This window comes from Lissotriton vulgaris, chromosome 11, assembly GCF_964263255.1.
Source record: "Lissotriton vulgaris chromosome 11, aLisVul1.2, whole genome shotgun sequence".
NCBI lineage: Eukaryota > Metazoa > Chordata > Amphibia > Caudata > Salamandridae > Lissotriton > Lissotriton vulgaris.
Genome location: NC_141699.1, coordinates 959,850,035 through 959,865,144, shown reverse-complemented (window position 1 = coordinate 959,865,144; position 15,110 = coordinate 959,850,035). Strand labels below are relative to the sequence as shown.

The 15,110-nt window shown below is 41.9% G+C and overlaps 1 protein-coding gene across 1 annotated transcript in view; it reads right to left on the bottom strand.

Annotated features, from left to right (window-relative positions):
* KCNAB1 (potassium voltage-gated channel subfamily A regulatory beta subunit 1) overlaps positions 1–15,110 on the bottom strand; it is a 756,359-nt gene that overhangs the window by 501,324 nt on the left and 239,925 nt on the right. The window lies entirely within an intron of this gene.

The following is a 15,110-nucleotide window of genomic DNA, read 5'->3' as shown; positions in this document are numbered from 1 at the left end:
CTGTTCAGATTATTCCAGGTCCCCAAAGCTAAAGGAATGGCTGGAGAGGCAGCTGTAAGTAATTTGTGCTGTAGATGGTATTCATAAACAACCATTGTTCTGCACATCTCTAAATTAGATGAGCAGCGCCACCATATGGCAGAGTGGCATAAGAGTGGTGTTGACAATTAAGTGCCTGGTACCGAGAGCCAGAAACCAATTAAGTGCCGGTGCCGGGCACCGGAAACCACCGGCTCAAATTAAGCACTGCTCACTATTCAACCAAAATGCTCAGTCCTTGAATTCTTTCTCAGCACTGTCTTCCAGCGTGCACTCCCTGAAGTGTCTGTCCTCTGGGCCTGTCAGTGTGTTCCTAATCCATAATGGTTCTCCACTTTCCATGTTATTTGTACACAACGCACACACTGACAATGTCTTGTCTAGTGGCATGGTGGACTATTGTATCCACTCCATGAATCATGTTCACACATTTGAATCTCGAGGTGATTCAAGGCTGTTAAAATAAGTATCATTACATTGGTTAAGAATAAATATGTTATTAAGCACAGCTATCCCCTCACAGAGCTTTGTGTGTGTGCATGGAGAGCACACTAACATTACAGTAGAAGGTCAGCAGAAGAATCTTCAAATGGGCTATGTACACCCACACTAACATTTCAGATTTTAGATCCCAGACCTATGCCAAGAAGACTGTCTGCATGCACAGAGCACATTAACACCATATGCATGTGGGATAGAACAGGTATCCTCCAGATGGCAGCTTACATGCGCAGTGCACTAACAGTTCAGAACGTGGGTGGGAAACCTATCCTCACACTTGCAACAGCACAATGCCCACTAACATCATGGGTCATGGACACTAAATGGGATACTTACAGGTAAAATACATACTAACTGTTGGAAATTGGGTAACCTGTTGAGGGGGTGAAACCCTACTCAAGCATTAGCCACAATCTTTGTCAGGGTGAGACATAAGCAAAACCAAAATGAACATGTGCTCAGCTCTCTGGTAGATTGGCACGAAAGCAGTCAGGATTAACTCAGAGGCAATGTGCAAAGTATTTATGCAGTACTTCAAACCGTAATAAAGTGAAAATGCAACACAAAAGAAATACCACACCAATTTAGGAAAATAGAGTAAAATGTATTACATTATTTGATACCAAAATGGCAAAAATCAAATCAGTACAACTGGAGATATGCAACTTTAAAGATTTTAGGTACGTAAAGTACCTAAACGCACACTCGCAGCTATCAAGTCGTGCGAGACCGGGTGAAAGTCACAAGCTCAGGCCAACCGCAATGGAGCACGGGCTGAATACAGAAACCAGGTCAGTCGCACTTAAAAGAGTCGTCTTCAAAGTACAGCATGAAAAGTTCCGATTGTGGTGGGAAGGGCTTTGAGGAGGCCGTCATGGATGGTCATCGATGGAGCGTGAAGAACAGGCTGGGCTTGCGGACGGTCGCACTGTAGTGTAAAGATCATGTTGGGCAGAGAGAATGGTCATTGATGGAGCTTAGCATCCGCAATTACCTTGAGCTTTCGATGCTGTAGCACAAAGTGCCAATCTCACGCTGCAGTGTGTTTTTTGAGGCTAATAAGGCGTGAAGAGTTGGGTTTGCTGGAACTTTGTGTTGGTGGGTGGCAAAGGCAGCCAAATCTTGGTACGAATGGGACTATTCACGTTGTGAAGAGACTGCAATTTCAGGATTTCTCCTTTTCTTTGGAGAGAAGCTCAACATAGGCTACAATAAGGGTCCAGGATTTGAGGGGCACCTCTTGGGGGCCAGGAAATCACTCCAGCAAATGCCAGCAGGGCTCAGGCATGTCCAGGTGCAGGTCCAGGCAGAAGGTCACCTGGGCATGTGCAGGGAGCCTCTGGAGCATGATATGTCACTGAGCTCAAAACAGGAGACAAGTCTGCTGAAACTTGAAGTCACTTCACCAGGGAAGAAGGGTGCAGGTCCTGTCTTCCCTATCAGCAAGCAAGGCAGTAGGTCAGGGAGCAGCAGGACATCAGAGTGGCAGTCTTTCTGGAGGCAAAGCACAAAAGTAGTATTTCTTCTGTAGCATCCACAGGAACAGGAGTGTACTGAAGACTTGGGTCAGAGGGGCCAATAGTTAGACCTGGTGCCAGATTTGAAGTTGGAGAAGTTTCTATAGAATTTCCTTAGAAGTGCTTGAAGTTTCCTGCCTCCCCTGCCCTCGCTCCAAGCTGGTTGAATGAACAATGCAGTGGTGACAAGCCCTTTGTGTGAAGGCAGCGCACAGTCTATTCAGCTGCAAGTGGGCATGTGCCCAGCTCTACCCCCATGTTGCCAGATGATGGCCCATCCAGGCACACTTAATCCCTATATTGTGTGACTGTCTGGGAAGAATAAACAATGTCCATCTGTCAGGTACACCAAGGCACGTGACCCACGAACATTCAGCATGCACCAAATAGTTAGGACAGCAAAATGCTAACTTTCTAAAAGGCCTTCGGAGTCACTGTCAGGTACTAAAAGGGCCATTAGGGGCACTGGGGGCAGTCACCCTGGTATTAAGAACGTTTGGTGACATGTTGCTCTCCTTTTGTCTTTCTTTTTAACATAAACACCTTTTAGAACTACATTGATTGAGCCCTGATGAGAGTCCGTCAACCTGACTCACGGACTCGAAACGCGTCGGTATCATTGGAGGAATATGCGAAGGATACAGAATTTATTTCTGAGTCTTACTGATTAATTTGTTTATATTCTTCCATTGCTTTCCTTGAACGTGTCTCTTTCATTAAGTTGATATATTGATTTTGGTTTATTGAATGTTCCAATATTTGCAGAGATTCATTGGTTTATTGAATGTTCCAATACGACCACTCACTATCCGAAAGGTGTATTATATAAGTGTGTGTTTTGTAATTTCTCCTGTGATTTATATTCCTTTTTGTTGCATTATTGTACAGTAGTTGTTACATGTTGAGTGTCTTTCTCAGACAATCCGTCTGAGCGTATATGTTAAAATTTCTAAAGTAAAAGGTAAAAATAAATATACCGAACAAATCTGAAATTCACTTTGATTTGTTTGCTCGTAGTAGAGAGCATTTGAGAAGTGGTGGGGTTGGCATCTGTTTTCCCAAAACTTTCTAAAAGCAGCATTTTCAAAATTGTAACCTAAATTCCGAATTTACAATTAAAGAGGACTTTTAATTACTATTTCTCAAACACCAAACATGACAATACTCTCTGCTCCCAATCAAACTTCATCACATATTAAATGCAATAGGGTAATCCAATGTTATTCCATGGGAGAGATAGGCCTTGCAGTAGTGAAGAAAATGCATTTAATTTAAGAACTTTCATGATCAGGACATGAAAATTTAAAATTACATGTCCAGCTTTTTAAATACATTGTACCCGGCCCTGTATATGATATAGGGCCAACTCTACGGGTAACTCACATGTATTAAAAAGAAAGGTTTAGGCCTGGCAAAAGGCTTATGTTGCCAGGTCGAAATGACAGTCTAAAACTGCACACACAGGCTGCAATGGCAGGCCTGAGACAAGGGTTACTTAATTGAGGGACACAATCAGGGCTTCAGGGCCACTAGCAAGATCAAAAACATACAGGCCCTGGGTACATGTAGTACCACTTTACTAGGGACTTACAAGTACATTAAATGTGCCAATTGGGTGTTAGCCAATTCCACCATGTTTAAGGAAGAGAGCACAAGCACCTTAGCACTGAATAGCAGTGGGAAAGTGTACAGAGTCCTAAAAGCCAACAAAATGTCCTCAGAAAACAGGAAGGTAAAGGCAAAATGTTTGGGGATGATCCTGCAAAAAAATCAAAGTCGAACACCAACTATGCAGAGCATACTTAAAAGGTGAAAGCAGAGCTCTCCCACTGACCTGCATGATGAACCAACCCAGGGAATGTTGCCCTAAATTAAGAATGTTAGTAAGTAAAAAGCTAAAAACAGGGACAACCGGAGGGGTAATAATGCACTCCACAGGTGGGATACAATTACATTGGTCCAACAACAGGGGAAAGAAGAATATACAATATTTCAAGTCATCTGGAGCATGCTTACGGTTGGTGACCAAGAGACATAAGCTGTTTTGCTGGAGGAAGGATCTTTTTGCAATGGTATGCTGCTGTTGGCCTGGGAGATTACCACAATTATACATTAAAAGGAAGGCGGGACTATGAGCCCGATTGCTGAGAACTGACTCTGCCCAGCTACACTTTGCATCTCATTATGGAGAAAACCCTACCCTCACCACCATATCCTATTAGCAGAGGTAAGTAGTACATTGCATCTGCAATAATAGATGCAGATGTGTGACTGCTAGTTTACTTACTGGTATTGACAAATCAGTCTTTCATCCTTCAAGAGTCAATAAATTAAAGTACTATTGATTCATTCCTTCAACACCACAGTAACTTAAAAGGCAAAGAGACAGTTCATGTTTTGCTGTGTTTTATGGTGTTGTTTCCAAATATAGCTGTAGGTGATGGCTGTGCACTGCAAAGTCTATATGTACAGTTAAAGGCGTGTACCGTGCTCCTTAGGAAAACTCCCCGCTCAGGAGTATATGACAATGGATGTGGAAAGCACTGACACGAAATGTGCAAGTGTCTCCTAGGGCACTGGTGAATTGGTGCTGAAGGAACCAGCTGATGTTATTTAATAAAGTTTTTCAATAAAGTTTTTTTTATACTTCTTATCTTCAAAAGTATTTTATTCATACTCATAGAACTTGTTCAATGTAATTGCATGATCACATTCATTATTATCCATCAAGGACCATATATATCCAACTTTCTTATTTTTCATATGTCAAAAAAACATTCCTTCCAATGCATTTCGGCCATGGGGCCTTCAGGAGACACTTGCACATTTCGTGTCAGTGCTGTCCACATCCGTTTCCAGATATAGCACATTGGATTTCAGAGTGATTATTACAGTAAGTCCCTAATGAATGGATAAAATGCAATTCTTGTGTGTGCAGTTTCAATCAGAGCTATTTACTGTCACATGTTAATTGTGTAATCCCACACAAGTAATTAATAAACATGAACTGCTGAATCCCACATAGATGAGTATATTCATGGAGTTACTAAGTTAAGTAATTGAGAAAGATATCAAGTTTATTTTGCTCCCATTCTCTTCTGGGGGTGAACATGTTTAATTCAGTTCTGATTCTTCACTTTCTATTCTGGTGCATGCAGTCCTGCAATTTTAAGAAAGACACAACTACGAACATCAGAACACATTGAGACTCCATAGCACGCTTATGTCTGGCATAAGGATGTTGAGCATCATAGAAGCTTAATTTTAAATTGTTCTATTCTTGGCAAGAAGTGAATAATCCGATTAGGCGTGATACAGGACAACTTGGGACCTCATAGCATCCACTATGAGATTGGGCAATACAATGATATTCTGTCCTTTGCGATGCAACCCACATAAGCACAGTATTAAGTTACTTTTTCTTTACTGTTAATACAGCAGAGCAGTTAGCCTTGGTTTTTCCAACCTAGCAATACTCTACCTCAGTGCTTAATGTGAGCCTGTGGTTTCTGAAGCTTGAAACTGGCACTTAATTGTCAATACCCACAGAAATGACAATCTGCAACATGGTGGCATTGTTTATCTATCTATTTATTAATTCAATAGACATTATCATTGTTTATCTATCTATTATTTATTAATTCAATAGACATTAAAAATGACTAATTCCTGCTGCCAAAGCCATATCTCATAACTTTGGGGGCCTGAAAGAGTCAGAATGTTCACACTTACATGAGTGTGAAGGCCAAAGGTTCTGTTGTTACTGTGATTAGAAGCTGACAGTGGCAGTGGGTGTTGCAAGCAGACATAGGCTCCTAACATGGGCCCTGGCACTATTTTTTTTTATTAAGCACTGCTATACATGACTCCATTCAAGCACAACCCACACCTTCCTCCCCCTCTCCCTTCCTGGTGCCCTGTTCTACCACGGTTTCCTTGCTAGTTTTGGTGTATTTGTTTTTGCCCAGCTCATTTAAGATAACAAGCACATTTCAAAATGTGAGCTCTATCGCCCTCAGTTACAAATTCACAGATCTATCTGTATTGCTAAGCTAATACTTAGAAGTCCAGTGTGTTATAACGTCCAGCATATATGACTAGAAACTCTGTTTGAACCATTGTACATTGAAAAAGCCTATGAATAAAGTGTCTGCTAATCTGTTAAAACCACAAAATGATAATAATCCCCCCTCAAACAAAGCATACAGCTATATTCTATCTTGTTAAATGTTTTTTTTTAAATAGCGCTTAAAACAAATTGATAGAAATTACAAAGCTTCAACTGATTCCAGAAAAAAAATTGTGGGGAGACTATCCCACTTGGTTGATTCATCCTTGCTCGCAAAGAGCAGCATGGGGTATGGAATGAAACCCACCCCTTTTAAGGTCTCGCGCCTAGCGTTGCGGTGGGCAGCACTGCTCACTCAGCGCAAGACATTTAGTAGGGTAAAAATGGGCTTTCAGAGACTGACCTAGGAATCGCACACGCTCATGCATTTAATTTTGTGTGCTGCTATTGGCCTTTGCATGCGTATAGAGGCCAAAGGCGGGCGCATTTCTCCGGTCATGGCCTATTGGTGTCTATTACGCGCACCAAGGGCCATGTGGTTTTCATTATCGTGCCCAGACACGGGCGCGATAATTGAAACCACATGCTTCGCTGGCGGGCGTGTTTTTTTTTACAATAGCAATCGCTTTCGCGATCGCTTTCACTGCGCAGCTGTTTAGGGCTTTCCGTCAGGCGCGAGGCTGGTTTAAAGAATTCCACCGTACCTGCAGGTAGAAACACACCATGCTTCTGCATTTTAAAGGGCCTGCGGGACCTTATTCTGATTTTTTATTCTGTCGTATCCCGTTCTCCTGTGTCTCCTCCCTCCGTATTGCAGGCTTCCGAAGCCGCCCCCCTACTTTTCTCACTTTGGTTTCTCTGCATACCTCTTCCGCAGTGCGGCTGCCTCCGCCTGCCTCGGCCCGGCCCAGCTGGTGCTGCTGCTCATCCCCTCCCTCCTCCCTTCGGCTCCCTTGGTACTCCTGTGTCCTGCTGCTGCTTTGGTCTCCCTCCCCCTTACCTCTCTGGCTGCTGCTGCTCGCTCTCCTCCCCCTCCTCACTGCAGGCTTCCCTGGTACTGCCACTCGCTCCCTCTCCTTAGACTATGAAAGCCTTCTTCTCCCCTGCTTGTAGGGATCTTCCCTACCCTGCAGCCCATGCAGCACTGCAGCTCCTCTCTTCGGTGTAGGTTGGTGTTCCCGGTTTCTCTCTCTGCAAGTTGGGCTGTCCTGCCTCGCCAGGCTTGGGTTGCTCCCTATGCCCGCACCCTCCTGCCCAAGCTGCTTTCCAGCATAGGATAGCGGTAGGGAGCAGCGGGTGCCTCCCACAGTATGTCATGAGGACCATAGGAAGGTGCAAGGACCCGCAGAGTATCACATCCCTTTACTGACCACCTGTCTCCGCCCCCCCACTCCAATGTCCTCACTTTGATATGTGTGCTTTATACAAACAGGAACCCCCCACTGCACCCTTACCATGGTGTGTGTTTGTGATTTCAGAGTTGTGATATCATATTTTTATATTCACTTGTGTAGCTCTAGTGTCTGGGGTGCACCTTAGCTCAGAGAATCCGTTTTTGGAATCAGGATAGAGGGGTAGTGCATTAGCATGTGTGCATAATTGCTCCTAATGAAGCCTTTTATAAAGTATATTTAACCAATGTCTCTCCCCTCTACCCCCTCCAAAAGGGCACTCACCCTCCCAAAGGAGTGAAGGAGCACAGGCTGAGGGGCTGTCCCTTCTGACTTGCATGAAATGACACAAAGAATCTGCTTTTTTATAGCTGCCTATTGGTACTATTGTCATGAAAATATTTCAAACCGGTATCTCTGCCCATCTGTGCTTATGGAGACCTGGTGAACGAAGGTCAAAGTTTGTATATATGAGGAGCAGGGAAACACACATGTGTGCAAGGATAGGGCAGGGCTCATGCAGCAGGGGGGACTGTGGGTGCTCACAGCCTCGGAGGTGCAGTTTCAGTGCATTGTTGCAATTGTTTCTTGTTATAACCTGTCCTGCCCACACCCCTCTTACAGACCCTTTTTCTTACAGACCAGTCCTACCCAGTGTAAATCAAAATGAAGGTGCCCCTTCTACAGACCTCCCCCTTTACAGACCAGTCCTATCCTTACATTGCAAAGGGAGGCTGCCCTCCCCTGTCCCAGCACCCTCTTTCAGACCAGTCCTGCTTAGTTAGTTTCAATTGGGAGCTGCCTTGCTCCTTCTTACAGACATGTCCCTCAGACCTATCCGGCTTCATTCATTTCAATGCAGGGCTGTAACCCTTGTCTTTTACAGACCCTCCGAGCATTTAAATGGGGAGTTGACACCAATTTATTAGTAAGTAGCAGTAAGCAATGAACTATACCTTTTTATTAGGTCTCGGATCTAGACATATATAGCACTCGGATTGCACAACCTATTGGCTTTGCCAATGCTTGTTGCTCTTGTGTAATGCCACTACTGCTGGGGAAACCACTTATCACCACCATTGCTCCTTTGCCCCCAGTCTTTTGTAAACAGGTGTGTCTCTTGCATGACACAGATTTCCATGATATGATCTATCCTGCAAGAGCCCAGTTGCACCTTGAAGCTTGGGCTATAGAAAATGTTATCCCAATCCTTCACACAGAATTTGAATTTTTTTTAAATGTGGTTTAGAAAATGTTAGTTTTTCTTTCATAGAATGTGTTAGCATCTTACAAGTTGATCAGACGACTTGATTGAGGAAGAATGGAATTGGTGGTTGGGGGACAGGTTGTTTCAAATGAGTTACTTTTGTGTATTGAATTAGTTAAAAGTGTAGAAATCTAAAAAAGGGCTATTCAAAAAATTAAAACAAGAGAGAAGTTGCTCAGGGGTGTATTGTGGTTCCCGTCTCTTGCTTCTCCGGTTCATTATGAAATGAGATATCCTCAAGAAGGGACCAATACTGGTGTACGTCCATTTAGTTCTCATGACAAATCATGGTCTGCGAAGAAGTGTAACTCAAACAAAAATTCAAACTCTCAGGTTCACTGAAATCAATATTATTGTGAGCAATAGGCCTGCTGCATTTCTCCAGAGCAAGAAGTTTGTAATTGGGATTTGTACGAGCAGCCTCTTATAAGAGTGCCACCATTTTTGTTTCACATGCATTTAGTTGAAGCAGAATATGAAAGGAATTGCCCATAGTATGCAGCAGAGTACTTTTGTAACAGCTGAAGGTAGGTGCTCTATATATTTATAAACGCTGAGTAACAATACTAGCTGAAATCCCAACAATTTATTATAGAGTTGCTATTGTGGAGTTTAATATAGTAAAGTTGAGCGTACAGTTTGTAGAAAGTTTTTAACTATCCGAAAAAGGTGCTTCAAAATTTGCAGTGAGAGTTGACCTTGGTACAGTATCTGTAACCAAAAGTTCTGAAATCTTATCAAGAGATTAAACCTTCTTGGTTAAGCTCCTGCAGACAGTTTTTTTAAATATGGAGCTGTGCCAGGTCAGTAAGAATCATCATAGCTTTAAAGCATTATTAAAGTTTGAGCTATTGGTGTTGCATTATTTAGAAAAGCCAATAGCTCAAACTTTAATAATGCGAGACCTATTGCATTGCAAATGCATGTTTAGTCCACCAGCTACCTCTGCATTGCTGTTGATTAGGACCACTACAATTTTTGAAGTCACAGTGGGGGTAGCAAAAGGCCCAATCTCAAGTAGCCGAAAAAAATTGTCCCACATAGGGTTACCGTGATAAACCACCACCTCGGTTTTACCAGCATTCAGCTTTGATCTATTAATCGGGTCTCATGGGCAGATTCCTAAAACCATTATTCTATCCACTGACAACAACTCTGGACTCCTCCCTAATGCTGGGCCATCTACATACACAGTTTTTATTTTGGATCTTGTAGTCAACTATATTCCTTTGGTTGATCACCGACCCACTTTATCTGTTCCTTAGCCCTCATGGACTCCTACAAGTAGTCTACAGCACTTTACCAAAATAAAAAAAAATAATAATAAGAGTGGAACATATGCATGAAAAATGAGGAAACAAGGCAAGGCCTGACTGGCCATACGAGGCATCGGGTATTTCCCCAAGAGGCTGGAAGGGTAGAGGGCCTGTGTTGTTACTGCGGTACGTTTTTGTAGCAGTGCAGCAGATTTGAAGGTTCCTGCTGTAGAGTTCCTTGTACATTCAGTAGTTTTCAGGCAACAATAAAAGTGTCAAAATAACCAGTGATTAATGTACCTGATGTAAAGATGTAGGGAGTTTTGTCTACTTGCAGTTTTGACTCATCTAAGTAAGTGCAAATATTTAATATGCCTGCTACAAAGAACATGTACTATGCAGATCACAGAACAGTATTTTATGTGCATAGCTAAGTGGGTTACTGCTTTTGTCACAGAGACCCTTTTCAACTGTGTAGTTCATAAGTTACAATCCTAATCTAGCACAGTGAACTATGAAGTGTCATCAAAGAGCCGCGTGCAAACTACACGGTACAGATTAGAAAGTTATGTTTTTTTCTCAGTCTTTCATTATCCAAATGTTGCTAAATAGAGTTTGTTTAGGTAGAAATCAATTCCTATTAGCAAAGCCAAACCTAACCACAGTGTTAAGTTCTGAATCCTCGGTTTGTGCTTCTCCAGACCAAGCACTCTTAAAAATGTCTGCCAGTATGGATGACATGAATCCTACACCTTGTAGTCCCCTTTGTCTTATTTAACATTTTCTATACACTGCTTTACACAAGTATGATTCATTGTCTCTGCACTTGTGTGTTATGTAAAATTCTCCCATACCCTACACTGGTATGGGAGGCACTATAAAACATATGAAATACATGTGAGAGAGGGGCTATGGCGAGATGAGGGCACTGTTGGAATCTGATAGTGAGGGAATGATTGAAGAGCCCCAACACAGATTATTGAATCCTGGTGAACTCTAAGGTCATCATTTACTATGCTTTAAAAGCTAATACAAATAAATATATAATGAAAAATGTGTTGTGGAATGCACCATTTTTGCCCAAACCCTCATTTAATGGTCAGGTTCTCTCAGTGCACTCACTATGCACTGTACGAGGGCGGTCTGAACATTTTTTGCCAGTGCTGCTTTGGGGTCCCAATCCGCCCCTGAAACAAGGTGTTCTGTGAAAGGTGACAACCAGAATACACATCTTGTGAACTTGTAGAACAAATATTTATTTATTTGAAGAGTTTTATATAGCGCTGGCTAGACCCGTAGGTATCAGAGCGCTTTATATGAGGAATCATTGCATTACAAGTTACAAATTACATCCGTTACCAAAGCATAGTAAAACACAGGCAAAGAAAACAATGTCACAGGAAGATTCAGTTATATTTGGTCATAATAAAGACACTCCAATATTCACTTAAAGTGTGGAGCAAATCCTGAAGGCAATTCCACGCTTAAGTTTCCGGAGATAGTTTTGTTAAGACAACTTTATTTAACCCCTTCGCTGCTGGGTGTTTTCCCCCCGCTGTGCGGGGGGGGGGGCACGCGCATAGCGCCCCCATGCTGCTGACGAGCTGAGCTCGTCAGGAGGCACAGCGGAGCTCCCCTCATGATGAGCTGAGCTCGTCACGGCCGCACCCATTTTTAGAATGTTCAGCACAGCGGGGTAATTACCCCCACGTGCGAACGTTCCAACAGCAGTGACGAGCTCAGCTCGTCATGAGTACAGCTCAACTGTACTCCATGACGAGCTGAGCTCGTCACCAGCATGGATGAGGTTAAGGTGAAGTGCTGGAAATACTTTCTAGTCTGACCCCCTTTAGCTTCAAATTTAGCATGGGTTGATTTAGCGATGTACCCAAGAAAACAATCAAGGTTAAAATAACATTTTTGACAAAAATATTATTTTTATACAGTGATGGAGAGTTTGAAACACACATGTTCCTCAAGGAAAGCAATCCCACCCTAGTTTAATGATGATTCTTCAGTTTTTGTTGGAAGGCTTGTTAGCTACTGTTTTCCTTGATCTTGATTTATCCTGTCCCAAGCTGGCAGAGCTTTAAAACAGTGTTTCTTCTCTTTGGAAAATGTTTTTGTAGTCCTAAATCAGATATTTAATGTTCCAAAATAGTGCTATGAAGTAGAAAAGCATTGATTTTGCATGTATTTGATTTAAACTTATGTGATGCATCGTAAAACTTTTTAGAGATTGGTCTGTAGTGTCACTTCTGTTGGTCCAAGATCTGAAAACCAGGGCTGGCTTTTGGCATAGGCCCAGGCCCAGGCCCAGGGTGATAATCTTCAGAGGGGTGAAAAGAACTGTCTGCATAAAGTTCCTGCATACAGCAACTCCCATCTTCCTTGGCTCGAGTGATTTCATTTAACCCCTTCGAGGCTAATGACGAGCTGGGCTCGTCATGGCGCTTACCTGCCGTGCGCGGATGACAAGGCCAGCTCGTCATGAAATAATGGCATACAATCATCTGCAGCGCAGGACGGGAAAACGCCTAGCAGCCATGGGGTTAAAGTACTTCTAATCGTTTAGAACTTGCCTCAGTCACTATTTTTAGCACCCTATTAGCCTCTCATCTATCTCTAACCACATGCCAACACACATTATTTTCTAACCTCTGCTTTAAAATGCATTTACTGTTGCCTTTGTTCGGAATAAATAAACAAATGTTTTCAGGCTGGGATTCCACCTGCAAAAAGATGATGAATTGTCACAAACCCAAATGTTTATAAGGGGTCACTAAATTTCACAGGTGAACTTATCCAGGAAAGTGTTTAATTTGAAATAGAATGAGTGCCGGTGCCCTAAACTCTAATGAGAAGCCCATGGACAGTGTTTTTCAATGTCAGTGCACCGAATACTGAGGGTGCTTAGTCGTTAATTAACCTTGTGGCTTTTCCATATACTATCAGACTCTCCTTACCGCTTTATCTCACTTATACAGGTTCCTGCTCCCTTTGCTATGGTTTGTTCGTCTTTCTCTACCTACTTCGTTCTCTTTTGTGTGTGTTTTTTCCTCTCTTGCTCTAGGGAAATGTCTGATGCAAAACAAATAAGTGCCAGTCCCCAAAATTGAGTGCTGGTGGGCTCTACCAACTACCAGCAACTCAAATTGAGCACTTATACAGGAATATCTACAAGCACCTCAGGAGTGGATCTGCCCACATGGAATTGTATTTCTGGAATCAGGAAACACATTTTTCTCTCCAAAGTCCTATGCAGTTAAGCCTCTTCGCAGCAGCAAACATTACGCTGCGGTGCTGAAAAAATGACGCGTGTGCGGTTTGGACGGCCCCCGGACGTCCTCCACACACGCCACTGTCCGTCCGACGCATCAAAGAGGTTAAGACAATCAGCCTAATATGCTTTTCTGTATGTTTACCTGTGTTTGAGTATATGCATTTCAACTGCATATTACCCTCTCGATGCTGATGACGAGCTCAGCTCGTCATGATGCACGGTTGAGCTGTGCTGATGACGAGCTGAGCTCGTCATGAAACAATGGGGATCACCAATAGTCAGCACAGGAGGGGAAAAGCCATAGCAGCCAAGAGGTTAAATATAGTAGGCACTGGCAATCTGGAGGGTGTACTGATTCATTTATGACTCTAGAGAACCCATCATCAGAATAAACGTTATTTGGTTTATACCATAATGACCATAAAAGCCCATAAAACCACAATATTTTGTTGAATTTCATAATAATATAAATATTTTGGGATAAAACAAGTCATGATTTCTTTTGATCAATAAATAATACATCCATAATAAAATCAGGGTCAGAATTGTAGCCAGATAGTATTTAAACATAAATTAAAAAAATACCATGAAAGTTCCCATTGTTTCACAAAACACATAATTAAAATTCAATCTACAATTGAGCCTTCCTTAACAAGCTTATCACTTGATTATTTTTTTATGAAGAGGATAAAAATGCAGGATGGTAAGAGTTAAACAGATATTTAAGTCTACAAATTCAAAATTAATGAAGGCATGATAAAATATGGACTGATCCTAATGATATTAACTACGACCAATTATCTTGTAGTCCTTAGGCCTTTCCTTGTTATTATTACTTTATATCATTACGTTCAAGCAGGAATTGGTATGCTTTTGATAGTTATACAGTCCTTCATTTAAAAACAGGGGCTTTAAATACTTTTTTCTACCTTCGAGATAAAATTTGCAAAAGAGAGTTGCACCCATAGTTGATTGGGTTGATACACTGGCATACGGGCATTTAATATTGTTATGTACCCACTTAGTTCCCATCGGGGAAGCTACCATGTGATGTATAATAAAAAATTGGAATCTTGTCAGAAGAAATCCTTGATATGGATTGTGAACCTGCCCAAGGTGGCACTGGACACCCTGCTGAGTATCATAAGATGCATATGGTATGAAATTGTATTATGATGGAATTTTAAATAATACATACTCATTGGGTGACAATCTTTTCAATTATTTATTTGAATTCCAAGTATTATTTTGGTGAGGTCAAAGCTATTTGAAAAGTATTTTCTTGTACGGATTATAAAATACGTATAGTTGTATCAAACTCATCTTATGTATGTAATGAACCTTCCTTATGAAATTTGTATGAAACTGTGCTTTGATGGTTTTAAAGTTTTTTAACCGAATAAAGCTAATTTTGAACCTGAACCGAGCATATGGTATCACTGTGGCTTTGGTCTCATTTCCTGGGTTAGTTACTGGCCCATATTTTTCCCTGACATACAGCTTTAATACATTTTTAAGGAAGAGTATATTATTTTCTGGGTTCTCCGACAAATACATAAGACTGTCTTAAATGAATTGTAGACTCCTGTTGATCTGGAAAGGCCACGGTGTCTTATGCAACTTTTTCAACGCCATACAGTCCCTACTAATATCCTGAGATAACTTGGCCTCAGATTTTGACCAAACTGAGCACCAAAGTAGCAGTGTTTTGAACTCTAAAACTATCGATATGGGTTATAAGCCAAGTTCCATATGGACAATAGTACTGTTGGTTGACAGTGGTACCA